This window comes from Balaenoptera borealis (genome assembly GCF_965194805.1).
Source record: "Balaenoptera borealis genome assembly, chromosome: 17".
NCBI lineage: Eukaryota > Metazoa > Chordata > Mammalia > Artiodactyla > Balaenopteridae > Balaenoptera > Balaenoptera borealis.
This window is the reverse complement of record NC_138876.1, coordinates 17,182,275-17,209,817: the sequence shown is the minus strand read 5'-3', so window position 1 is coordinate 17,209,817 and position 27,543 is coordinate 17,182,275. Positions and strand designations below refer to the sequence as shown.

Genomic DNA, 27,543 nt, shown 5'->3' with positions numbered 1-27,543 from the left:
TCTACTTTCTGTTTCTATGATTTTGACAACTTTAGATACTTTGTATGCATGGACTCATATAGTATTTGTCCTTTTGTGACTGGCTTATTGTGCTTGGCATAACGTCCTCACCATGTTGTAGCATGTGACAAGATTTCTTTCTTTTTTAAGGCTGCATAATATATCATTGTACATATATAGCACATTTTTTTTATCCATCTGTCTGTCGATGGACATTTGGGTTGCTGCCACCTCTTGGCTATTGTAAACAATGCTGCAGTGAACTTGGGTGTACAAATATCTCTTCAAGATCCTACTTTAAATTCATTTGAATACATAGTAGAGGCAGAATTGTTGGATCATAGGGTAATTATATTTTTAATTTTTTGAGAAACCACCATGTTGCTTTCCATAAAAGTTACACTACTTCACATTCTCACCAACAGAGCACAAAGGTTCCAATTTTTCCACATCCTTGCCAACATTTGCTATTTTCTGTTTTTCTTTTGATAGTGACCATCCTAATGGGTGTGAGGTGATATCTCATTGTATCTTTGACTTTTGTTTCTCTTATGATTAGTAAAGTTGAAACTTTTTTTCGTATATGTGTTGGTCATTTGGATTTCTTCTTTGGAGAGCTGTCTATTCAAGTGCTTTGCTCATTTTATAATTGGTTTTTTTGGTGTTTTTGCTATTGAGTTGTATGAGTTCCTTGTGTATTTTAGATAGTAACCCCTTATCAGATACATGACTTATAAATATTTTCTCCCTTCCATAGGTTGTTTTTTCCCTCTATGTACAGAAGTTTTTAAGTTTGATATTGTTAAAATGTTCATGGCACCCAAAATTATCTACAGATTCAACACAATCCATATCACAATTCCAATGGAATTCTTTGCAGACAGAAAAAAAATATCCTAAACATGCAAAAGAATGAAGTTGAACCCTTACCTTACACCTTACACACTAAAAAACCCTCAACATGGATCAAAGACTTAAATGTAAGACTTAAAACTATAAAATCCCTAGAAAAAAACATAAAGGAAAAAGTGTAGGACATTGAAGTTGGCAATGATTTTTTGGATAAGATACCAAAAGCACAGGCAACAAAAGCAAAAATTGACAAGTGGCATTACCTCAAACTAATATACACTTTAAATTAAAAGTACAATGTAATAAAAATTATGGTATGAAATCTCACAATATATCATATAACCACAGTAAAAGGCACTCTAAATTATATAGGGACCTGTTGGCAAGGCACTGGGGAAAATGTTGGCATTAGTTAAGTGAAATGGAAGGGGTGGACCTAGCCTGAACCCCTGTGTCATGGTTTAGAGACCTGAGATCATATGACCCAAGTAAGAAGATTTAAGTAGTCATCCCTCGGTATCTGAGGGGGATTAGTTCCAGAACCCCTACAGATACCAAAATCTGAGGATGCTCAAGTCCTTATATAGAATGGTGTATTATTTGCATATAACCTACAAACATACTCTCATACACTTTAAATCACCTCTAGACCTGAGAACCAGACTCCCACCCAGCCCTACATTAGACCAATTACCATGGATGCAGACCTTCAACCAATCCCAGCACCAGGCTGCTCCTACAGCCCCAGGTTTCTTGCCTACCCCAGTGCCAGGCTGGCCCCATTGACCTAGATTTCAGATAGTTCCTACGGACACAGACCCCCAGCCAACTCTATCACCAGGCCAAAGCCCTGTGGTCCCAGCCTTGAGGCTTGCTCCTACAGACCAAGATTCCCAGGCTGCCCCAGCATCAGACTAGCCCCTGCACACCCAACCTCCAGGTAGCCCCTTGAGCCCCTAAGTTACAAGCCTCATTTTAACATCTATAAAAGAAAGCACAGAACCTTCTTCTCAGATAATCTGGTTGTGCAACCAGCTACTATATCTAAAGATTTTTAGAACGATGTTTGGCACTGGTAAGTGTTCAATAAAAGCTGGCTATTACCATTAATTTATCCTAAATATTTTTTTTTCAAATTCAAAGATTTACAGATACAGGATTATGATTTATAAAGAAATACATGTTCACCTTGTTTTTATTGCTGTCGGAGATTTGATAGCTCACTGCAATTTCCTTATAAGAATAGTAAGACTCTTACTCTCTGGAGTGTGAGATTCCTTGGCCCAGAGGTGAAGTAATAGAACTTGGTACAATATATGAATGCCGAGGCTCTTAGAGGTTGTGAACCACATTATCGAGAAGAAAATGTCTGGGCCATGGATCTGTGCTGATTCACATAACTTGGAGGAGATAGGAGTGGCACATTCCCTGAATAACAAAGATGTGTGACTACACAGGTGACATTAACATGGATTATGTAGCACAAGAATACCTGGGTACCAAACAGTTAGAAATTGGGCTTTGGGAACTTCAAGGAAAGTTGTAGTAGCCAGCTGGTATGGACAAAGTGGTGTCTGTGGGCAGCATAGAAATGGAACACCAATCCGCAGGCAGGCCACCAAAGCTTTGACAATACCATTTCTGTGTCAGCAGAATGGATAGACAACTATAGAGCCCTTTCCCCCAAAACGTTCTGCATTGCATAAGCTCCAGCATACATGTGTTTGCTATGAATCAGAATCATAGAGAGAGTTTGGGTCTCCAATGAATGGACGAAATACAATGTCTTGCCAACCTTGAGAAAGATTTGTTTTGATAAAGCAAAATAATGTGATTTGTTTTGAATCTGAGAATTGTGGAGTATAATTATCCCATTATATTAACTACCAAAGGGCTCTAGAAAAATACTCTATTAGACCCAGACCAATGTCATGTTATAGAGCATGGCCTGCTTCACTTCACATGTCTGTTCTTTATTGTGGTGATTGGGTAGATGAGTGGAAATGAAACTAATAATATCAAATGTTCTTTCCACAAACATCAAAAACAGAGATTCGATGAATTGGAAACATGCTAGGTCTAAGGTTATGCTTAATTAGAATGAAGGAAACCCTGGAGAATGAGAAAGACCCCCATACACATGAGTAACTTAAACATTAAATGGTCACATGTGAAAAAAATTGACAACACCAGAAACATGTTGTCATATTGCATCAGGAAAGTTTTACCAGTTAGACTTGATAGAGAAATCTAAAGATGACACAGTGCACTTTGAATGTGCAAAGTGGGAGCTGTTTGCAGAATACCAGCATGCCAGAGTGTGGCAGAGTTTGAATCCCAACTCTGCCATTTATTAGTTGTGCATCTTTGGGTAAAACATTTTATCATATTCAGTGTCCATTTCTTCTGTAGTAAAAACTGGGATAATAATGGCCAATTGGGCAGAATTATTATTAAGAGTTACATGGTAAATTCACATAGGAAAGTCCCTCACTCAGTACATGGCACATTTTAGGAGCTCAGTTGGTTTGGTTCAGTTCAATTGAGAACATTCAAATCAGGAGTAAATTTTTTTAAATGTTGGTCAAACATCTGGTTACTTTGGTGTTATCTAGACATGCGGGGTTGTTTGAATGGTTTTTAAAGAAAAAAAAATTCTTGACTTTTAATAAAGAAAGGGATCTCTAGCCTGTGAAATGAAACTTCATTGTGAAACAAATAAAATATTTAATATTGAAGACTTTTGCTCATAATTCACCTTGTGAAAATAGAATATATATTCACACACATATATGTATCATTTTTTACATTGTTGTCAAGTTACCGAAGCCAAATTTAGTTGAACAATCTTGAAAAAACAAGAGAAAATGATTATCAGAGAAAATAAATAGCAAAAAAAAAAAAAAGAAAAATCCAGTGGAATATTCAAAGTGCTAAAAAAATACTGTCAACCTAGAATTCTATACCCAGTATAATTATTTCTACATCTATATTTATACCTATATATCTATGAATATATATTCATGAATAGTTTCCTTCTTTTAATTTGTGACTGCATAAAGCAAAACATATAACACAATTTTGGTTGGTTTATTTTATACATAATGTAACATATATGAATATAATAACATGAAAGTGGGGTAAATGGAACTCTACTTTGCAGGGTTCCTAATTAACACCTGTAGTAATGCAATATTAAATCTAATTAGGTTTTGATAATTTAAATATGATATTATAATTCCTAGAGCAACCTTTAAAAATAATTCAAAGAGACACACCTATAAAGCAATAAAGGAAATGAAATAGAATCCAAAAAATTGTTCCACACAAATTTTGTTCAATACCAAACAGGAAGTAAAGGAAGAACAAAGGAAAGAAACTTATTACACAGATAGTAACAATGTAGCAAGTGGCAGACCTAAATCCCCCAATTAAAGGAATTACTTTAAATTTAAATAGATCAAGTACTCTAATCAAAAGCAAAGACTGCCAAAATAAATGTAAAAGAAGACAAAACTATATATACTTTTAAAAATTCACTTTAAGTACAAACATACAAAGAGTGTGAAGGTAAAAGAATGAGAAAATGCAAATGAAAATATCAGAAGGCTAGAGTGGCTATATTGATATTAAATTATATAGCCTTCAAGACAGGCTTATTTATTTAGAGATAAAAAGAGAAAATTCATAATGATATAAAAGATCAATACATCAGGAAGCTATAGCACCTAATAACAGAGCTTCAAAATACATGAAGCAAAAACTGACAGATCAAATGACAGAAACACAGGTATCTTGTTATAAGAAGTATGAGATTAAAGAGCCTGTGATGAGTAGGAGGCAAGTATGGAGAAGTGGGTACAAATGTTAAGTGTCATCATCAGGATTTCTGCGTTACTGTCATTTTCACTGTGAAAATGATTTGATAATGAACTTTGAGGGTCATTCATTCATTCATTCATTTAATAAATATTTTTTGAGCATTTATGTTTGGGACAATAAAGTTAGGGTGGTTATGTAATGGGGAATAAAATAGACATAACCTGCCATCATAGAACTTGATGCTTCTTTTGGCAAAAAGCTGATTTACATAATAATCTTTCTTCAGAAAGAGGAATTCAAGTTGTCCTAGCCAAAACAGAGTAGGAAAACAAAGAAGAAATGGAGAGACTGATGACCAGACTGGATGAGACCCTGAGCAATCACAAATAGGAAGAAGGCTGGATTAAATATGCTAGAGGACAAGGAGCAGGATAAACACAAATGGGATATAATCTTCTTTGGTGAGGAAATGACCATAGGATCAAGAAGACATGTGATAGACCACAGAGCTGTAAATGTGGTTGGTGTAATATGAATTCATAAGAGGCGATAAAGGAGAGTGAAATTCGCAAGAGAAAGTAAAATACATATTATGAAATTAATAGGAGAAAATTAACCATAAAAATACAAATATATATATGCATATATATGTATATATAAGTAAAATAGATATGTTTCAGAAACAGGCAAAGTTTTGAGTACTGTTTGGAAAAGTGATAGAAAGCAAGAAGGCTTTTCTTGGCAAGTGTGATTAAGTTTAGGGAAGAACATTATAAAGAAAAGCCATGTGAAATTTGAGTAGAGATCTTCCAAGGGGAAATGACAGCAGATATTCTCTGCAGTGGCTGAGGGGACACAACAGGAAGTAATGCAAAATAAGGTTAGAGGAGAGAAAGGGCTAGTAGAGAGCACCTGATAAATGCTGGACAACCAGGCTTTAAGTGGAAGATAGACATATGAGCAACAGAATAATGCAAGTAAAAGTGATGTTAGAGAAAAATTATCCTTGCTGCTGTGTCACAGATTTAGAAATGAATTATTATAACAGTAAAAGTTGATCAAATAACATTTTTGGATGAGGGACTTTGGTGGATAATTTCCTCACCCTTGCAACATGTTTTCATAGTGAGGGAACATCTATTATTGCAATGTTCTGGTCTCCTTATTTACTTTTTTCCATGGAAAAGGAGATGACTTATTTGATTAGTGAAGTTTATACAAGGTACTGAGCATGCATGACTGAATTCCCTTTTCCCTTTGGTATTCAAATTCTTATAAGAAGCCCCAGTTCATCTCTGACCCTCCATGATACATGTTTATGAGAGTAGACTTCTAGGAAAGAATTTGTGTGGGTGGGTATATATTTAAATTTGGCTATAATATTAGACAAGCTACTGTTACCACACTCCATCTGCTTGACCTCTGTGTTTCTCAATATTTTTGAACTTCGATGGGGAATAGGATCATTATTTACTATCTCCATCAAGCCCTAGGATAGAAGAATTAAAAATGAAATACAGGCTATTTCTTAAAATACTCCTGTTTTAGCTACAGTCTTGAATGTCTAATTATTAATTGGCAATACTCTGGAAAGAGGTTAGCATTACTTACATAAATTTGGGATTCATTGCTTATTTTATTCATCCATTTTCTTCTCTTTAGGGAGTCATCATGTTCTAATGGAGGCATATAACTTGACTAGTGAAAAAATTAACAAAAAGTTGCAAAATAAAAAAAATTGGGAGTTCACTATGCTAAGATAATATTTAGAGCTATGAGTGATTCAGTTGTCCAGAAAAGAAGAATGGGAAGATAAGAGGACCAAGGGAAGAACTTTGTGGTTGAAGTCATGGACTGTGGGGAAGGGAGTGAAGACAGAAGTGTCTATCCATAGAATGGAAGAAAAGTGGAGTGCGAAGGCCATGAGTGGTACTAAGGAAGTAAGAGAAATGGAAGAAAAGATAAATAGGTTAGAAAAAGTAATCTAGGCATTCGCATATTTAAATGTAGACTAAGAGTGATGCTTAGGTCACAGATATGGGAACAGAAGTAGTCACTGGAGTAGAGTGATGGTGACAGCCACTGGTGCTGAGGCAGACAACCACTGGTACTGCATTGATGAGTTACCTCAATTACATCCTAGTAATTCAGGATGATGGCAAGGTTTTGTGTGAAGTGGTTAGATTTTAGCTATATTTAGCTATGTTCTTAGAGAATGATTAACAGTCACCATACCTCAATTGAGTTTTTGCTAAATGCCAAACACTATTCTAAGGCACTCTTGAGTCAACAATAAACCAGGCTGACAAGGTTCCTGATTTCCTTAAGCTTATATTTTAAAGGAAGAATGAAATATTTTGTGAATAAACAAGAAAAAATGTCACACAGTGATAAGTTTCAAGCAGAAAGTTTAAAAAGAATGATGTGATGCAGAGTGACAGTCTGGCTTCTTTAATTGGTACTTAGAGAGGCCTCTGTGCATGTAAGGAGGTCCCTTAGGTTGATAAAAGATAGTGATGGGTTGGACAGAGTGTGGCATGAGCCATAACAGAAGATGGGTTCTGGTCCTCCAGTCCTGCAGTGTCAGGCATCATTCCAAGAAAAATGGTTCTGCCCTTCCCTTCTGAGAAAGCAACCAGCAAAAGCTTCTTAATTTGGTCTTGCTTGGTTGTGAGCAAGTTTATATACATACCATTACGTTCCCTACAGAGTGGAACTAGATGATCAAATACATTTAAATCAGGAAGAGGAATAATTACTCAATCTCTTTGGAATACTAGGTGCCTACATCATAGCAAGTTTTATACTGTAGTTCAAGTTGGGCATATTTTCCATTAACTTTAAGAAATGAGGAAATTGAGTCCTTGAAAAAAAAATGAGTCATTTAAGGCTTCATGTTGATTCTGGGGCTCAGCCCAGGGCAAGGCTAAGCTTTCTGATGGTAGTGTAAAGCATTAGAATAGTCAAACTCCTCTAAGCTGAAGTGACACTGTTGGCTAATTTTGTATTACGTATTCAATGCCTATATTGTAGTGGCCACTGGATGGATTGACAAAGAGAAATTAGACAAGCTGTTAGAATATCCAATGGCTGACTAACCACTAAAATAGATTCAAGGAAAACAATGTCAAATACTCAGAAATACACAATTTGGACTACATTTTAAAGGCATATTGTGGGCACATCTCGGAGAACCAAAATGGCAGCTCATCAAAAGCAAACTTATTTGGGCTTTAGCCACAGAGAAAATCTGGAATCCAAAGGCAATCACTCTAAGCACATATGGGTTTGTTTGTTTTCTTCTTTCAAACCCTCTCTGCCTTCTGCTTAGTTATCAAAGGTAGCCTCCACCAGCAAAATCAGAGTTGAAAATACAGACTTATAAAAGAGGGAAACATCAGAATCATGTTTCCCAGATTATTTAGAGGTAGTAAAACCAAAGACTATCTCTGTTTCACCAAAGGCAATAAGTGCTTCAGCAAAATTTGTGGTCTCTGCTAAGAAAGTGGCTTAATTGTTAATAATCTGAAAGCCTGGCAGAGACTTAGATAATGATAGAAAGCATGGACTCTTGATGTTTATTTTTACAGATTACAAAGGGGGCTTGAAATCATTGTATAAGGGTTTTGATGTGCTTGAAACCAAAAAAAAAAAAAAAAGCAGGAAATTGGGTATTATGAAGAGTCCTTCGATGTTGAACACAAAAGGGTGAGAGATTTAAGTAGAAGATATTTCGCTTGCCTCAGAGAAGGCATCTGATAACCCCCAACAGGAGGAAGGGAGTGGGGAAAGAAACTGTTCAGCAAATGTATATAAACACACAATGTATTGTGTGTTTATTTGAGGCTCCATAATAAACAAAAACAAATTAGACTTGATCTGTGCCCTTGAGAGCTTATAGCCAAAAGAGAAAGGCAGACCCATAAGGAGAGATTTCGAATAAAAGATGGACATGGGTATAATAGAGGATTGTTGAGGTTGTTAATGGAACACAGAGGGGTCACGTAAACTTAACACAGAGAAGTCAGGGAAGATTCCCTTACGAGGCTATGTATTGATATTAGCTAGAGTTTGTTAATTTTTCCTCAAATTGTTTTTTTTTTAATTAATTTTTATCGGAGTATAGTTGATTTACAATGTTGTGTTAGTTTCAGGTGTACAGCAAAGTGGATCAGTTATACATATACATATGTCTGCTCTTTTTTAGATTCTTTTCCCATATAGGTCATTACAGAGTACTGAGTAGAGTTCCCTGTGCTATACAGTAGGTTCTTATTAGTTATCTATTTTATATATAGTAGTGTGTATATGTCAATCCCAATCTTCTAGTTTATTCCTCCCCTACCTTTTCCCCCTTGGTAACCATAAGTTTGTTTTCTACATCTGTGACTCTATTTCTGTTTTGTAAATAAGTTCATTTGTACCATTATTTTTTGATTCCACATATAAGTGATATCATATGATATTTGTCTTTCTCTGTCTGACTTCACTTAGTATGACAATCTCCAGGTGCATCCAGGTTGCTGCAAATGGCATTATTTCATTCTTTTTTATGGCTGAGTAATATTCCATTGTATATATGTACCACATCTTTACCCATTCATTCATCCATTTATAGACATTTAGGTGCTTCCATGTCCTGGTTATTGTAAATAGTGCTGCAATGAACATTGGGGTGCATGTATCTTTTCCAATTATGGTTTTCTCCAGGTATATACCCAGGAGTGGGATTGCTGGATCATATGGTAGCTCTATTCTGGTTTTTTAAAGAACCTCCATACTGTTCTCCATCATGGTTGTACCAATTTACCAACAGTGTAGGAAGGCTCCCTTTTCTCCACACTCTCTCCAGCATTTATTTTTTGCAGATTTTTTGATCATGGCCATTCTGACTGGTGTGAGATGATACCTCATTGTAGTTTTGACTTGCATTTCTCTAATAATTAGTGATGTTGAGCATCTTTTCATGTGCTTTTTGGCCATCTGTATGTCTTCTTTGGAGAAATGTCTATTTAGATCTTCTGCCCACTTTTTGATTGGGTTGTTTGCTTTATAAAGTAAGTTAAAATGAAATCATAGCATCAATGAGTGTTTAGAATAGGAAAGAATCTTCAAAATCACGTATTGTTCCCAGACTCAGAGAGGTTTAATTCATGAGCCCAAGAGTCAATGACAATGGCCAAAATAAATTGAGCTATTACATGGCATGTGAAGTTCCAAACACATTTTCACAGGTCCCCCAATGGTAATCAAGCTAACTGCTTAGTAATGTATTTTGTTTGATTAAATTTCATTAATACTATTATGAAAAGTCAGTGAAGCTAGTGAGTAGAGAATCATTTTCCCCCCAAAGGGTGTGCTTTAGATGTTTAATAGGGCAATTTGACTATGCTTAAAATGTAAAATTGTCTTTCTTGTTCCCCCAAGAATGTCCCTATCTGCAGCTGTCAAAACTGACTTCATTCAACCTCATTTATTTAAATGTCTACTGAACTCCCCCAAGCCTCTCAGTCAACAAATAAATTTGGGGCATAGCAAAACTTTCCTCAAATGATTTTTAGTATAGGTAATAAAAGAAAGCTTTGCATATTAGCTCAGAAACAATTGAAAATAGACATATAAGTGCATAGGTATTCTCCATATATTAGTTCTCAGAGGATTGTGCCAATCTATTTAGTACTCACGTTCCAGAACATACTTGGTATCTGCCCCCTCCTTATAGGAATAAAGGATTCCTTCAACTCAAATGCTCAGGTCCAACAGTTTGTGGAAGATGTGTGCTTATATGCACAAGTAGCCCACTTTGACTAAAGGTACGTTTTTGAGTTTTTAGCTGGTTTTTGTCTTTTGAAACAATTAAAGAAAAATCCTCTTTTTTCATACATTGTATTGGTTTCATACTGGTGCCATAATGAATTACCAAAACTTAATGGCTTAAATCAGTACAAATTTTTATCTTACAGTTCTGGACATCAGAAATCTGAAATGAGTCTTACAGGGCTAAAATCAAGGTGTCAGAATTCTGTTTATTCTGGAGGCTCCAGGACAGAAGCTGCTTGCTTTTTCCATCTTCCAACCTTCATACCTTGGCTCATGGCCCTATATCACTCCAACCTCTGCTTCAATTGTCATGTGTCTGTCTCTGATTCTGACCCTCCTGCCTTCCTCTTTTAAAAACCCTTGTGATTACACTGAATCCACCCAGATAATCTGGGATAATCTCCTCATTTCAGTATCCTTAAATTAATCACATTTGCAAAGTCATTTTTGCCATGAAAGATAACATATTCACAGATTTTGAGTCTCAGAATGTGACCTTCTTTGGGGATCCATTATTCAGACTACCACAGATATCAAAAGCTAAGTAAGAGAAAAAAAGAAAAATAAATAACGTTCAAAAAAGTAATAATTTTGAAAGCAATGGCTTTCAAAGGATTTCTTCCCTTCCTTTTTTTTTCCAAAAAAAAAAAAAAAAAGCAAGACATCAGAGTACCTTTACAACCAGCACAATATGAACACAATACAAAATAAATGTAAGATTTTAAGCTTTTTCCAGAAAGTAAATGAACTTTTGCCAAGTAAGTCATACTTTCTAATTTCTAGTGTGGTCAAGGACAAACAAAAAGTTACTCTGCTATATGAGGAAACTAATATACACATAAAGAAGAGCTCATTTTAAAACACATTATCTGCCAAAATAAAATGGCAATTTTAACCTACCAACTTGAAATTACACAGAAATTTCAAAAGTAATTTAGAATTGTGAGCTGGAAGGGATTACAGGCAACGTAATACCCTAAATGTGCATGACAGATGCTTATTTGTGCCAGAGGTCAATGCTCAGTTATATTCTGTATGTCATCAGCTGAGCCAGACAAAGGGAGGTTGCTACTGGGGGAGAAATGGATTGAAAGAGGAAGATCTGCTATTAAGATACACACACAAAAAAGAGTGAAAATTAAATAAATTTTAAGAATCTCTAAAAGAAACCAAAGAGGAAGAGGAAGAAAAACAAAAGGAAACAAACTACCAATACTTTTCTACAGGGTCAATCTCTAAGTATATGAAAACAGGTAAGACACTGATATTTGTTGAGCATTCTACTATGCATTTGACACTAATCCTGCATTATTTAATTTAATTCTTTTGGAAGCCCTGTGGGGTAGACTTACTGATGCCCATTTTATAGACGAGGATGCTAGAGAACAAAGATCTATTGATGGGATGAAGGTCACAAAGCAAATTTGGCAGCAGCCAAAGGGAAAAAAAAAATCTAAATTGGGTCTTTTGCTTCCAATGCCGTTTTTAGCATGCTATTCCTGCTATTTCCTGCTGCTTTAAATTTTCTGGAAAAAATGCTTCTGTATTATGTTTTTTGTTTTTGTTTTTGTTTTTGTTTTTACATTAGAAGACACAACTAAGACATAGTATTTTTCTCAGTGTAACTAAAGTCAATATTTTTTTTAACTGTTGTTAGAAATGATATTGTGATGGGTAGATAGGGTACCTAATATGTTGAAAAAGCTAACTTTTGCCTATATTCTCAAAACAAAACCAAAAACTATTCAAGAGTAAAACACATCAAAAATCCCTACCAAGTGCCCAACGCTGCTCTAGGAGTTTGAAATCCAATGATGAACAGGGCACGCAGAGCTCATGCCCATGTGGTGCTCACTGTTTAAGTGGGGAGGAAAGGCAACTGATTATATTAAAATTGAGAATAAGGGGAGATGAGTATTGTGATAAGACAAGTTTGAGTTATGTGGGTATGCAGAGCAAGGGCACCTAACTTAGTTTCTAAAGAATCAGGAATGGCTTCCCAGAAGAAATGGCATTTGTCCTGAGACTCAAGCGGTAGTTAGGAATTAGCTAGGAGTAAAGGTAAATGTTGGTTAGGGGATATTATCTAATTAAGCTTTATATTTCAAACTTTTAGGTTCAGTGAGCACTTGATAAACTAATTTTAAGAAGGAAATTTAAAACGATGAGTACTATTCATGGTGGCAGTTAAGGTATAGGATTAAAAACTGAAGCTGTGATAAAAGGAAATGCAAGTTCTCCCCTATATCTTTCTCAAATAGAACTGGATAGGACCTGCTACAAGAAACTCTGAAAGAAATCACTTTTTAATGTTTAGTAGCATAAAAGAACTGTGAACTTTGAAACACTGTAGACCTTAGGCTCAATAAGACGCTTTACTTCTTTTTAAATTTCCAGTGCATACCCAGCAATTCACCCATTGTTTAATTAGTGTCACTATGGCTCTATAAGGGTGTAGTCCACGTGTTGCAAAGATGGAAACATTCTGTAAATCTTCATTATCCAATATGGTATCCAATGGCCACATGTAGTTATTGAACCCTCAAAAAGTGGCTAGTGTCACTGAAGAGCTACATTTTAATTTTAATTTAATTTTCAGAAATTTTACAAAAATCTAAACAGCACAGACCTATAACATGAGAGGATAATAGAACATATTATTTCCAAGAAGAATCTTAGGTGAAAATGTAAAAGCATTCAGATGACTACATAGTTTTATAGCTAATATATTCGATGTTGAGATCAAGGGAACTATCATGTTCTCTCACAATAGATATGAAAGTGTCAGAGTCAAGGACAGAACATTACCTGGGAGACAACATGTATGCAGTTCTGTGGCAATTTATGAGGCCTAACCCTTATCTAAGTGCCAGCAACGTACCGTTGTCTTGGATTAAGCTCTATATAGATCCTTAGTATCTACAGATTTTTGACAAATGTTACAATCTCTTTGAGTGTCAGTGCCCTAACCTGAAAAATGAGGATATTTAGTAACCACAAAAAAATAGCATGTGTTATCTGAGTAGTTCAGTATCTCTCATATGTTAAGCCCTTAAGAGAAAGGAGTTGATTACCCTTTCCAGAAGAATCTAACTCATTTGGAAGGAGAATAACTTGACCTTTGGGCCTTATTTCATACTGCAGATTCATTTACGAGTACTTTCTGACAAGTCCATGGAACCTGAATAGGAGTGACTATTAAGATGTAGACAGTGAGGAAAGAATAAGACAACAGGTTAATTTCAGACCATCCCAAAGAGCCAAAATGGAACAATAACTGCATTTATCTATTACAAATCATGGCTGAAGTTAAGCTGCTTTTAATCCGTGGAACTACTCAGACTTTCCAAGGGGAGGAGAAGTTTTACCTAGAAAACTGTGTGTGGGGAAAACCCACACAACTCTAGGTAAAACTTTGCAACTGTTTACAAGACAAAAAGGAACTCTCTATAGAAACCAAATATAAACAGCATATGTTATTAAACTCAAAACACATGAAAGAATAAAAGAAAGTCACGTATATTTTCTCAATGTGACAGAGTCTGAGGCAAGTCTTGGGAGAAGTTGAATAAGGCCACAAAAAAGGCTTTAGCTTCTTTCAAAGATCATTAAAATAGCCCCCTTCCCCACAAAAGGATTTTGCCTCTTTAATATGGATGCCACTCAGAAACCCATAGAATACATTAAATTCTTAGAGCATACATTCATTGTCATGTGATGGAAAGCAACTATAGCTGCACGATGTGAATTTATAACTGGGTAAGGAAGGTCTTTCTTGCTGAACCCCTTGAAATGGATGGAGATTGTGTCCTCGACTTCTTTTTCATTTTAAAGGTTTCATTACAGTTTCATTTAAGAGGATGGTGAGTATAATTTTTTTGGAATTAGTCCTCGTGAAAAAAGTGTATCATCCTGTGCATTGGTTTTCTACCGTTACCACAAATTTGGGGGGTTTAAAACAACACCCATTTATTAGTTCAGAGCTCTGTAGGGTTATCTGCTTGGGGTTTCGCAAAGCTGATGCCAAGGTGTTGGCTGATTGCAACCTCGCCTGGAATTTGGGGTCCTCTTCCAAGTTATTCCGGCTGTTGGCAGAATTCCGTTTCCTCACTGGCTGTCCGGTAGGGCCTCTCTCAGCTTTTTAACGCCACTCACATTCCTTCTCCAGTGGTTCCCTCTATCTTCACACCAGTAACAGTGAGTCAAGTGCCCCTCAAGCTTTGAATCTCTCTGATTTCCTCTTTCTACCACTGGCCAGAGAAAACTCTCTGCTTTTAAAGTGGCTCATGTGAATAGATTAGGCCCACCTTTATCATAAGGTCGACTCTGCCATGTAATATACGTAATCACCAGAAAGATATATTTATGTATTCGAAGGATTAAGGCATTTCTGGGGGACCTGGAATTCTGCCTGTCACACTGTGTATGGGACTCACAGGATGTCTTCTGATGAAGGCATGTAGTATCAGCAGCATTAAAATACTGCCCACAGAGTTTGCTCTTTTATTTAAATAAGCATTACAAAATGTAAGCCATTTTCCTGTACCACATCACTCCCAGAAAACTGAAGACTAGCTTCTGGGTTAGTTTATCTAATTCTGAATATATTAATTTAATCAAAATCTATTTAGCCACACTAGTGGCTAAGATATATACTGCTTTCTCTAGATACCAACTTGAAGAAGACAAGGTCTGTGGCCCATAAAGAAGTTGTATTTTAGTGCAGGAAATGGATACACAAACCACTATGATAAAATGTGGTAAGTGTTCTACTGAAGGCCTGGATGAAGAGCCATCCCCTAGCAGCTCTTAATAGGTGAATAATAGTACCCTGGATGCATTGTGACAGAGTGTAAAAAGCAAACACCTTGGAGACCACAGAAGGGATTCATAGATGGGTTTCCCCACTTACTAGTTACTCAACCTTGAGATATTTGCTTAACAACAATTTAGTGGAAATTACTAAACATACTTCATGTGTTAGTTAGAGGATTATAAATAATATGACATATATGAAAGCATGCAAGTAGCGCTTAGCATTTATAGGTTTTTTCCTCTTTCAGAGAAAGTCTTTGTAACCTCTACCTCAATGTAAACCACAGAAGTTCAGACAGAAGATGAGTCAAACAAATAGCTTTGTTTTCAGGCTCATGATTGTCTAGGGGAAGATCTTCCCCAGAAACTGCCCTACCTTTTCACCCCTCAGGCTTTCATTTGTGGTATTTCAACTAAGATTTGATGAATGGTGCTCTACAAGTTAATATGAGTATGATATAGAACAATAAACACTTGCATTTTTTTGCCTTTCAGAAGCTTTCAGATTACTCACAGATAATAACCACCTAGCATGTGATGACAATTATCTTAAAATAACAAAACACCAATTAACAACACATGTTGGAAAGCAACCTAAAGACAGTTGGTCAGTTCTTGTAATGTCGGATATCTCTTGAGAACTCTTATTTGCACTATTGACTTGCTTATCAGATTTTTCTTCATAGGCAGATAAAAAGATATATGTCACACAGAATCTTTGAATGACTCCAGATTCTAAATTAATGGAGCTTGAATCAATAAGATATTCATCAGAGTACATGTTCTTCCAAGTATTTTTCACTTGGGTTCTTTGTGAAATCTCAGAATTCATCCCACGGAAGACAGGCTCCATGTGAGGCTTAATTCTGAAAATTATGAACTTCCTGTGTTTATAGTAAACACTGGGAATTTGAGAGGACCGGGCTCTTTGTCAATCTCATGATGAGTGACTTTGTAAAGGTGAACAGATCCAAACGTAAGATAAGGCCAGGAGAGCTGGATCATGTATCTTAGTTGCCTAAACTTTGTCAATCTGTGAGATTTAACTGTGAAGGTTATTCACAGTTAACCACAGCAGGAAGCTCGCAGAAACTTACTGGTCTTGGATTTTAAAAGAACCTCAATTACGAAAAAAAAAAATCGTATCGGATTTCAATGTTCCATTCTTCATTTTAAATCATATTAAAAAAAACAATTTTTAAGGCAGTATATACATGACATATGAGCTCCACTCTTAGTCTTCAAGACTCCCTGCCCTTCACAGTAATCTCACTGATCCCTTTTATTCTACTTAAAAGGTGATCAACAAGGGTTTAACACAGAGCAGTTGAAGAGCATAAGGATGTTTCCATCATTTTTATTACCTGGAGAAGATGACTAATCCACCCTTCATTTTTCCACAGATAAGAATATATAATATATATTACATATATATGGATCTCTATGTATGTATGTATATATGTATGTATGTATATGTATATATATATATGAAATAAAATGAGCTTTAAAATATATCTAACTTCTCCCTGATTTTTTAAGGATTAGTCAGTGCTGCACCATGTTCCCATTAATTGTCTCTGAAAACGATTATATCTCGTAGCTTATTTTGAATTATTTCTTTGTTGGAGTATCTCTTCTGTAATTCAGTAAACTCATCCAGGGTCCATTAACTATATTTATAATTCTACTGCAAACACATAGCCCAGGGCCTTGATTAGTAAATGTGCATTGAACTGAAATGAAATTATGGTCAGAGTTCTCAGCAGTAAATTTATGTGTCTGAGTCAATCAGCCTGTCAGTATGTACCTATACCTTGATTGGCTTCTATAAGGCGTAATTTACTGATACATTTCTGGGTCTAAAAAAGAAAAAAAATATTAAAATTGCTAACTTTGATTGTAAAAGCCTGGGAAGTGTGTTGTCTTAGTTGAAGCTGAACTTTAGAGGAAAATGTCCCAGATTAAAGCAACGCTTTGGCATAGCTACTCTCTGTTATCAGAGATTGAATATAATATTCGTGGTTTCCTCCTTTTTTTTTCAACCTCACAGATTGTGACCACTTCACTGATAGGTATTTTTCCATAAGTTTCACTACTAGCAAATATAAATACAAAATGGTAAAAATATAAAATATTTTAGGAAGACAATGCATCAAATAACAATTAAAATGTACTAGATAATTTATCTATGATAGGATTATTTAGCAATATCACAGATTCCCAATACATACTGTACATGGGCAGCATATTTCCTCATCCATAAATTGTAGAGATTGAGTTGTCTGATAGACTTCATATTAACTGTAACTACATATTTAAATAATTATCCTTTTCAGAAAAAAAATACCAAGATGTCACTCTTCATCATAAAACTCTACAATTTCAATTCTTGTGTTTTTAAACAAAACCTCATAGCCATATTTTCTACATTTTCGGAAGAAATTCGCTTATCAATAATTATTCACAAACAGTTGCAACAATCCTTTAGAGTAACAATTATTAATCTCAATTTTAAAACGTAAGCTTGAAAGAGCTGTGATTCCAACACAGCTGTTTTATATTTCGACATCTTCTCTTTTCACTATACCAGCTATCACATGGCATAGCTAAGTTACTAAGCTACTCATAAATTGACATCCCAGACTTATCAACATTTAAAACCGTATACCTACACACTGCAAGCAATTTTTATTTTAGTTTCTTGGAGAAAGTGGTTCTTGAGGTAGTTTTCAAAGTTTATATGTCATGTTTAGATTGATTAAACATCCATCCACTAAAGACTTAGAACTGGATAAGTCGTTGTATATTACTAGGAGTATGTTTTCTTGTTCTAATTTGAATTTTTAAATTGTTTAAGTTTTAAATTTCTATTTAAATTTTCAACCTAATAAATAACCTTGCAGATATAAGAGACATTGATCATCTAGAGCTACATTAACAAGAGCAAGAACGTCAGTCTGAAAGTGCATGTTACTCTTTGAAATGGAACCAACAAAAAACATGCCTTTGTCATAATTTCTGAGTCTTCACAGGGCCTTTTTATTGCTATAGGGCAGGAGATGGATCTTGTTGTTTCAAAGTTGTGTAAGAGGTGAGCTCATTGACTCCAGAAATGAGGGCGCTAATGGTGTAGAGAGAACCTCTTCGTCCTTAGGCACTTGGCATTTTGTCAGTCCAGGTTGGGACTAGCTCCTGTGAAGCTTCGAAGATATGAGCAGGGAGAAGGGGGCCTATTTTTGATGGATGATTGTCCTCCAAGAAGAATAATCCGCCCCCCCCCATAGTTAGGTGGAATAGTAGTTTGTTACATAGATTTAGAACTTTGAACATTTTTATCTTAAAATATTTTTGATGTTTATGAGATTTATAAAAGAAGTTGCCATATTTTAAAATCTTTCATAGAAGGTTTATTAGGCAGCTTGTTGTGATTGAGTATTGTGCAGGAGGGGTTGCAACTCTTTCTCTCTTAACTCAGCCCAACTTCCCATTGCTTATTTTTGAAAAAGCCCTACGGACTCTAGTCATCAAATATTATTGAAACCCCATGTAAAATAACCAGAACATTTGTATTTTGTTTCCCTATGGATTATGCAAGGGTTTCCAAAATAATGCAAAATTTTTTGGCTAGCTTGTTTTGCACTTTGTGAACCTAACTCTAAAACAAACCCACAAAATAGTTTTGTTTTGTTTTTTCTTCACAACATATGAACCTAGTACACCCCTGGCTTTGTCCATTAGGCCACTAATAAGGAAATGATAGGAAACGAAAAGCCCAAAGAATGGGTTTTCTTTACAACCAAACAAAATGCCCATCTAGCAAGTGGAATGATTACAGTCAGAGAAGCGCTTGTAAAACAATGTAGTGTAATCAGTGAGGCATGTGCTTGAAGGCAGACAGACTGGGGTTTCAGAATTGCTTTACCTTTCACTAGCCATACAGCTGACAAATTATTTGTCCTTTCCAAGCGCCACTGTTGTTTTTTCAGGTATAAAATAGGAATAATGGCAATTTTCATTCATTTATATTCTACATGTTTTGAGTGCCTATTACAAGCTACATACTCTCTGGAGCCAAGGAAATAGCAATGAAGAAAACAGACAAGAATCTCTACCCTTATGAAAGGCACCCTTTATTGGGGGTGAAAAAAAGATAAACATAACAATTAAATAAATGCATAGTGTGCTGAAAGATGAAAAAGAGGTAAACCTGTAAGATAGGCAGTACTAGGGAAAGTTATTTCAAGTAGTGTGGTTAGAAACAGCCTTACTATAATAGTAACATTGGAGAAATTGTTTTGAAGATGAGGGAGTGACTAGATCATAGCCAGGTGAAGATATTTCAGGAAGAGAGAATGTGGGTCTGTTTTCTTTGGCCACTAAGTTGCTGTTCTCCAAAATAAGAACACTCTGCTCTCATTTGCAGTGTCCCATTAGGATCAACTTGGATGTAGGCTTCAGTGAACCTGGATTCAAGGTTATCCTTCCAATAGGGATGGAGTTAGAGGTCTCTCTAAGAGGGAGATGTTGGAATTAGAAGAAAAATATATGGCCTATGACCAATATCCATCCTATGTATCATAGCAGAGAAACAGTTCAGAAATGGAAAAATGGAATTTTAAATTCTTAGATTGGCAATTTTCCTAATCTATAAATCAATCATGAGAACAGGAAAAAGAAGGGGAAAAAATAAAAAAACCTTGATATTGTTCTGAATGAGTGTTTAAAATTAAATAGAATCACAAACACTAGGCTCTGGTGATTCTTTTTCTTCACAAATATTTTTTTTTTTTGATTCTCCAGAAAAATCCATGCTAAAAAAGGCCATATACTGGAAAGTCTAGTTTAATATCAATACTATTAAGTTGGATATTAAGTCAATTGTTAAATATTATTAAACTTAATATCGCTATTAAGTTGAATATTAAGTTGATTCTTAAATATCAAATATGGTTAGATCCTATAGGATAACCTTCATTTTTAATTTGTAGGAAAAGCTTACGAAATGCCCCTTGCCTTACTTATAGGCATCTGATAAACTTATTTGGCTATTTCTCCACTGGTTATTTAATAGGAACCTGCTGTGAATCACTTTGCAAAACAAATCAAGTGCTCTGAATGCTTAGATACTTATGTGTCGGATTTTTCTAGAATGAGGAATATCTGTTTCTCCAGCAAGAAGGACAACTCAGTGCTATAGGAAAGTAAAACTAGTCACTTTATTTCTTTACTTCACTCTGTCTTGCTCAGGCTAGCTCCTGTGTGGCCCAGGGAGGATCATAGTGGAAACAACCATTAGAATGCATTGCACCCATCATTGGGGAAGTGAGTGAAGACTGGCCTGCTGTTTGCTTTGTTTCAGCTTTCTTACCAGTCACCCTGGTGAACAGAGAGGGTGGATTAGCAGCCCAGGTTAAATAGCTCATGTTGAAACCATGACCCTGGGAACACAGAGAAAGCTTGTTCCACGTCTCTGTCACGCATGAATCCAGCTGTGTGTGGATTTTGCTCTCTGCTTCCCCATGGATTTCCCTTCCACCTGTCCCCAGGATCATTGCTTTTCCCTCCAAAGCATGAGTACTTGATCCTGTCCTCCAGCTTAGCCTAAGTCACTTTCCCTGTTCGAGCTAAATTTGAAGGAAGCTCTACTTGTGTGTGCAAACATAACAGAAGCAAAAGCATGCTGGAGAGGGTGTAGAGAAAAAGGAACCTTCCTGCACTGTTGACGGGAATGTAAACTGATAGAGCCACTATGGAGAACTGTATGGAAGTTCTTTAAAAAGCTAAAAATAGAGCTACCATATGATCCTGCAATCCCATTCCTGGCATATATCCAGAGAAAACCTTAATTTGAAAAGATACATGCACCCCAAGGTTCATCACAGCACTATTTACAGTAGCTAAGACATGGAAGCAACCTAAATGTCCATCAACAGATAAATGGATAAAGAAAATGTGGTATGTATAGATATTTATGTGTATGTGTATACACACACACACAGACACACACACACACAGACACACACACACAATGGAATATTACTCAGCCATAAAAAGAATGAAATAATGCCATTTTGCAGCAACATGGATAGACCTAGAGATTATCACACTAAGTGAAGCCAGACAGAGAAAGACAAATATCATATGATATCACTTACATGTGGAATCTAAAAGGAAAAAAAAGACACAAATGAACTTATTTCCAAAGCTGAAAGAGACTCACAGACACAGAAAACAAACTTATGGTTACCAAAGGGGAAAGGGGGGAGGGATAAATTAAAAGTTTGGAATTAGCAGATATAAACTACTACATATAAAATAAACAACAATGTCCTACTCTATAGCAAATGAATTATATTCAGTATCCTGTAATAAACCATAATGGAAAAGAATATGAAAAAGAATCTATATACTATATTATATATATATAACTGAATCACTGTGCTTTACAACGGAAACTTACATGATATTGTAAATCAACTATACTTCAATTTAAACATTGTTTAAAAAAGCAAAGACTTTCAATTTTGTACTGGACCATTTGTTGCCCCATTCATATATCTCTCTGTGAATTCATACTTAGCATTTTTATCTGGCCACTTTTAACAGAGGATGCACCATAAATAGCTTGTCAGCCTGGAAGACTCAGATTTACGTGAGTCATTATGCAGATGGTCGGGCTGATACCACCTCCCCCCATTCACCACCTCCTTCTTGGTTTTAAATAAGCTACCATGATAAAGCCACATTCTACCTATTGGTATGGTCTCTAATATTTCTTTTATTTTTCACTCACTTATAATGCCAGGTTATAAGAATTATGCATGAATGTTATTCTTAAGTCTGAGAGCTGTGTTTAGAAGATTTTGTTAGTACTTGCTCTAGCCAGGGCATATTGTAGCAGTGAAAAGAAGTCCTTGGTCAGAGACACAGGGATTCGTAGTAAGCAGACATCTGTGTGTGGAAGTAAATTTGATATGACATGAGCGAGACACCAACAGTTTCTGCCCAGACTTCTTTCTATCTTAATGCTATTGTCCCACTCATTCCCACTGCCACCCCACTCCCCATGCCAGCCCTCTACGTTACTTACGAACTTAGGAATGCATCCATCAAGGCTCAATACTGCACCATAAACAGAGATGCAGAGAAGCTTCTCTCAGCTTCCTGGACACATTAGTCTCTCTCAGGAGGAGAGACAGAGAAAATAATAGTCCTACAAACTCTAAACCCCCAACCCACAAATTGTTTTGATTTGAAACCCTCCTACCCGATCCACCCAATAATCTGTTGGGAGTTGAAGTAATAAAACCTCTGGTGAATTAGAAACAAGTAGAATAAGCACCTCTCTCATTGAAGACCACAGAGACTGAGAATTCCTTTCAATACAGTTTCAGACAGGCCCTTTTGAAACAACTTCTGGTCAAAACACAGCAGCCCAGGTGTATGGCATAGTCATAGAGTAAGGTCTTTCATACTATTTTTAGATTAAACAAATGGAAATGAGAATTTGCATTGACTTTCCAATTCTTTTTTATTTCTCCTTTCTAGTAAAGTGGGATTGGACGATCAGGGGTCCCTGTCTCCCTATCTCTTGAATTGTCATTGAATGATGTTCTGCTAAAAAACTCAAGGAAGCTTCTGTTATTGTCTTCTCAAATGCATCCCAAGTTGACAGTTTATTACTAAAGTAGACAGAAATTTAGAGATCTGAGTTCAAGCCACAAGTGGACTTCAAATCACTTCACCTTTCTGAGGTCAAGTGATTTATCTATACATGGGAATAAAGGTAACACTCTCACAAGGTAGTTGAAAACACTAGATGATGTGTTTTTATATGTGTTTAAAAACATATATGTGTGCATGTGTGTGTGTATAATTTTGTTAGTTCCTTCTTTAATGGTAGAACTGACTTTGTTTTCCTAAAGTAAGTGATTTAACCTCACAGCTACTGAGTCTGTAAAATGGATTGGATTAGATCAGTCGTTCTCAACTGGGGCAAGTGGACATTTGTCATTGTCTGAAGACAGTTTTGTTTGCCACAGTTGGAAGAAGTATGTTACTGCCATGGAGTGATAGAGCCAGAGATGTTGCTAAACATCCTACAATGCATAGGACTGCGTCGACAGCAATTATTTAGGTCAAAATGTCAATAGTGCCAAGACTGAGAAATCTTGGATTAGATGACCATTGAAAATGTGTATCAACACTAAGAGTTTTTTTCCCCCCTGATATATTATTGCTTCAATCAATTACAAATATTTGTTGAGTACCAATGGCTTCTCATTAAACTGAAGAAAATCTGAAATCTTGGCCATGACCTACAAAGTTCTATGTGATCTGGCTCTGGCTCATCTCAAGCTACTTTCAGCCACTCTCACTCTGGTCTGGCCATGCTGGCCTCTATGCTGTATCTTCAATATGGCAAACTCCTCAGGGATTTGAATGTTCATTGTACTAGAAATCTTCTTGACAGGTTTCTGCTTGTTTAACTTTCTCTTTCATTCACATCTCTGCTCAGATCTCACTTTATCTGAGAGATTTTCTCTAACCATCTGATGTGAAATGCCATCATGCTTCGTGTTTACCCCCTTATGTTTTTGTCACTGTATTTTTGTTCACAGATTCATTCCTAGTGCCTAGAATGGCAAAGGTGCTCAAGAAACATGTTGTCAAATGAATAACTTGGGATCCTGTGCCAGACACTTCTTTTTGGTCTGTACTATTTCAATTATTTTTTACTTTTAAATACTGGTTTTAATTTTGTAATTGTAACATGGAAGATGTCAGACATTTTTTAATACAAATACAATTTAAAGGAAAAAAGATCTTATAAGGATTACAAAGATTATTGATTTTCTTCTCATGGAGGAAAACAATAGCAGTTCTTTTCACATAATTATCATATCTACAAGGGTAATGTTTGTTTTATTAACATTGTAGGAAAAAGTTCAAGTTTGTATTTATTTTGGAGCTAGTGATTGACAGAATAATACTTTTCTGTGTGCTTATTTTATTTGTGTTATTTTGCTTTGGTTTGTCTCAGAGTGCAAATGTTTCTCTCTCTCTCTCTCTCGCTGACTTAGTATGTGGAGTCCTGACTTCTATGAGAGCAGGGCCAGATATTAGTTCTGCTTGTGTTCAAGTTCTTGTCTCTAAGGCAAAGATTTCACAGCATTCATTAATGTGACAATCTTCTGAATCAGTATGATTCATTTGGTGTTTTCTTTTACTTGCCTCTTTATTTACATGAGCACAGTTAAGAGCTGCTGATTAATACATGAAGAACTTCCTAGGGTGTGGTTAATAAAATAGTCCTAAATTATACTAAGACTCAAAAATGACTCTTTTTCTGGAGATTTTGTATATCCTCTGGGGTAATAATTTGTGTGCCAGAAATATCTAATTGTCTCTATCACTTTGCCTATAGATATTAAGAATGAATAATTATTCAGTTTACTTCTCCAGGTTTAGCCTGACCTACCCTATAGTTGCAGGAATATTCTTTTTTATTCTGAGAGCTCCTAGTTTGTCTACGTGTCTGTCCTGCCTGAAGGAAACATTACTTGGTTTCCTGTAAAGTTGAGGGTCCTTTAGTGATAGACCAGATAACAAGCCAATTACCACGGAGGACATTTTAGGTATCAATTTTTCCATCTAAATTATCTATATTACCCTTCTAAAATAAACTCATGTTTCTTCTACACATAGAAAACATATATAAAAAATAAAGATCAAGAGAATGAGAAGACAAGTCACAGACTGGGAGAAAATGTTTGCAAAAGACATATCTGATAAAGATTGTTATCTGAAATATGCAAAGAACTCTTGAAACTCAACAATAAGAAAATGGACAAACTTGAGTAAAAAAATGGGCAAAATCTCTGAAGTGATATCTCACTAAAGAAGATATACAGATGGCAAACAAACACTTGTAAAGATGCTCTGCATTATATGTCATTAGGGAATTACAAATTAAAACAACAATGCAATACCACTACATACCTATTAGATTGGCCAAAATCTAGCACATTAACAATACACAAATGTGGAGCGACAGGAACACGCATTTATTGCTAGTGGGAAAGCCAAATGGTACAGCCACATTAGAAGATAGGTTGGCAATTTCTTACAAAATTAAACATAATCTTACATCACACTCTCCAGCAATCACCCTCCTTAGTATTTATTCAAATGAGTAGTAAAGTTGTGTCCACACAAAAACCTGCACACAAATGTTTATAGCAGCTTTATTCATAATTGCCAAAATGTGGAAGCAATTAAGACGTCTTTCGGTAAATGAATGGGTAAATCAACTGTGGTACATCCATACAACAGCATATTATTCAGCACTAAAAAGAAATGAGTTATCAAGCTGTGAAAAGACATGAAGGAGACTTAAATGCATATTACTAGGTGAAAAAGCTACATACTATATGATTTAACTATATGACATTCTGGAAAAAAGCATAGGTATGGAGACAGTAAAAAAATCAGTGGTTGCCAGGGGTTGGGGACCCAGGAGGGATAAATAGACAGAGCACAGAGGATTTTTAGGGCAGTGTAACTATTCTATACGATACTATAATGGTGGATACATGTCATTTTGTATTTGTCAAAATGCATAGAATGTAAACACCATAAGCGTATCCTAATATAAACTGTGGATTTGGGTTATAATGATGTGTAGGCTCATTGATTATAACAAATATACCACTTCAGTGTGAAATGTTGATGGCAGGGGAGGGTGTATGTGGTGGAGGGGAGCAGGGGACATAATAGAAACTCTGTACTTTCCATTCAATTTTGCTGTGAACTTAAAATTGCTCTAAAAAATAAGTTCTGTTAAAAAAATTAAGCATAGAAAGATAAAGAAAAGGTGTAGGAATGTTGTTTCCCCACTCTGGGCACAGCATTTGGGAGAGAATAGCTACCATCCATTGAAAAGTAATGCAAAAGGAATTTGGCAAACAAAAGACATAAGGAAAAACAGGTTCTGGTAAGATCTCTAATTAAGTGGTAAATATGGTCACTTGAAGGAGTATATTTTCACTGAGGTGGTCTGCTAATTGAGCAAAAGACTTAATTTTGGATGTTTTCTTAAATATCAAGCCAATATCCCAAGGTATCTTTATCTTCTCTTCCATACTCGAGCCAGGTACATGGCATCCTCCAAACGGAGGCTAAAGGCTGAGCTGCTTGATTTTTCACAGCGACTAAGTAACAGGCTTTCTGCAAGGATGGATTGATTTCTGGGTCACTTTCCCCACAGGCTTAGAGTAATCCCTTGCACACAGTAGAGATGCAATTAATAATTTTTTTAAAGTGTAATATAAATTTATTCTGTGACATTTTCCTCATTGAAGATATTTTAAAATAGATTAAAATAATCAGCATTTCATAAAAAATAAATACATCAGAGGAATTTAGTTAACGCCTGTAACATAGATGGCTTGACCCTGACTATCCACTTTTGTTTTCATGTCAAACATCATTTTTAAAAAAGTAATATAAAAATGATAGATTGCTGCATTCTACTTGTCCTGTGTCTCAAACATTTTAAATTAACTTCCAGGTTTTTTTTTCTCCACTCTGTATGTTAATGGTATTTGCTCCTGTTTTTAAATGGGAAGAGTATCCATTTTTTTAAACAGTGATATTTAGGTCTTCTTTTTCTGATTCTTCAAGAAAATGCTTCATGCCGAGTTTGAATAGTAATTGAGGGTCTGGTCCAGAAAGCAGTAGGCAATTACAGAGAGCCAGTGGTACGCATCTACCAAAGCGCTCAGCTCAATTTCCGTGCGAAGGGTGTGTGCATAACCATTCTGGAAACTTGGGATGACCATGGAGGCTACCTGCAAATTCCTTCTGCTGCTGAAACACTGGACTGGCTCTGACATCCACACCAGACTTTGCAGCAAACTATAGTCCAATTTTGTCAACTTCAGCCTCCAATATTCTACTGTTCAGTCAATCAAACATATACTCTTGCAATGCAGACTTTCTCAAAAGTGCCAAACTATCTCAAGGACAAATGGCCCAAATCACTGTGTGAAAAATCAAACCTAAAAAATCCAATAAATCAATCAAGCTAGTCTTTTATTGCAGCCTGCCCAAGCACTGCATGTTCTATTTCATAGCCCAGAAGGAAGAAAAGTTGATGAATATCAGTTACACTATGTAAAAGCCCAGTGAAGATAAACATTTGTCCATTTGGAATCACAAAGGGAGTGCTGG

At 35.8% G+C, this 27,543-nt stretch overlaps 1 pseudogene across 1 annotated transcript in view; it reads right to left on the bottom strand.

The window, feature by feature from the left end:
• Nucleotides 1-664: 664 nt before the first annotated feature.
• The window catches only part of LOC309614645 (metalloendopeptidase OMA1, mitochondrial pseudogene), a 28,379-nt pseudogene continuing 1,500 nt past the window's right edge, over nucleotides 665-27,543 (bottom strand). The window contains exon 2 of the transcript in view: nucleotides 665-27,543. The product of the transcript in view is annotated as a metalloendopeptidase OMA1, mitochondrial pseudogene (transcript).